The 1,552-nt window shown below is 41.0% G+C and overlaps 1 pseudogene; it reads right to left on the bottom strand.

Moving 5' to 3' along the window:
* Window positions 1-749: 749 nt before the first annotated feature.
* LOC148443361 (5S ribosomal RNA) lies at window positions 750-868 on the bottom strand (annotated as a pseudogene).
* Window positions 869-1,552: the final 684 nt, after the last annotated feature.

Raw genomic sequence — 1,552 nt, 5'->3', positions numbered from 1 at the left:
ACTCCCAAAGGGGAGCTGCCGCACCTTATATTCAGTCTCTTCTAGAGTGACTATATCTAACAAGATCATTATCACTCAAGTTGCTATTGGTAACGTATGCTGAGCACCATTAAGGCTCTATAGAGAGGACACAATTTCTTCTCCTTTTTCCTACATTACTTGAGAGACAGTATGTGTTTAGATTAATAGGGCAAGCACCTACTTCCTCCCCCAACTGCAGTTAATTTTTTCATGTGTTTAATAAACAATATATATTTCAAATAGTATGAACCAGCAATGTTATGTCATTCTATATTAATAAATCATAAATAGTCGCTCCCAAAGCCCAGAGTAAAACATGAAACACCAAAAAAAGGAAAAAAGAAGGGCTTGTCGCTGGGGAACTCTTAAATTGAATAATCAGATCAAATAATTTTATTAAAAAAAACTTTTAATAAACTTAGTTCAAAATTGCAAAGGACCCCATGATACACAGAAAATTGCTATCACAAAATATTTGAAATGTCAAAGGTGATAACTTAACAATGGCGAAAATATTCAATAAGTGTAATAAACCCCTAAGACTGTACTGTAATACTACATACTATACTAATGTAATATGAGTCTAATGTAGGAGGAGGAATACCCTGAAAAAACCCTAATAATGTTTTTAACATATGAATTGCAAGTGAGAACGTGTAAGAACAAAAATATGTATATAAGAGCTCCGTTGTGTTACCACTTAGTCCCAATACACCTCCTAATTAAAGAACCTATAGTACCTGGTATTCCTGGGTGATCTCCCATCCAAGTACTAGCCAGGCCCAATACTGCATAGCTTCCACGATCAGACGAGATTGGGCACATCCAGTATGGTGTGGCTGTAGGTACGCTTGTACTCGAGAAAGTGTGAATACCCAGATAAACACAAAACAGAGTAATTGTGGGACTAACTCATTTAGGAGAAGTTCACTTTGTTAAGAATTAAACAGTTCAAAGAAAGTATTTGCATAGGCGTACTTTGGTCCTGATTCAGAGGCGCTCGCTATTTGCGAGTGCACGCTCTGAATCGGGGTGGATTTTTTTATAAAAAAATCCACCTCCAGGCCACTCGCATAGCTATGGGTGACCACCCACAGCTTGTGCGGGTGGCCTGACGATGGTCACGATTATCGCGGCCATTGGGCTTGCGACGAGACCCTTGTGGTAGGGTCTCATCCACCGCAAGCCCAGTGAACATACTGCTCTAATAGAGCAGGAAGTTCACTACTGACATCACGTGTGATGTCAGTAGGGCCACCCCTCCTGACCTGCCTACAAAACGGGGCGAGCTGTCGATCAACATTGACAGCTGCCCCGTTTTGCTGTGAGACCGAGCGAGTGAAGTTCTCACTCGCTCCGGGGCTCGCGCACATGTAGTGCGCATGCCGCATCCACGAGTGGGTCTGAATCAGGCCCTTTATTTGTTCCGCGAGATATAATAGTATATACCAGTCAGACAATATCACGTATGTATCACATGGTTTTGCGTGTCTCAAAACATTATCAAAATGATTTGACATATGATTATTTC

The sequence above is a fragment of the Taudactylus pleione genome, unplaced genomic scaffold (genome assembly GCF_031769625.1).
Source record: "Taudactylus pleione unplaced genomic scaffold, aTauple2 ptg001293l, whole genome shotgun sequence".
Classification (NCBI taxonomy): Eukaryota; Metazoa; Chordata; class Amphibia; order Anura; family Myobatrachidae; genus Taudactylus; species Taudactylus pleione.
Note: the sequence above shows the minus strand (reverse complement) of the source record. Positions and strands in the feature narration are given on the sequence as shown.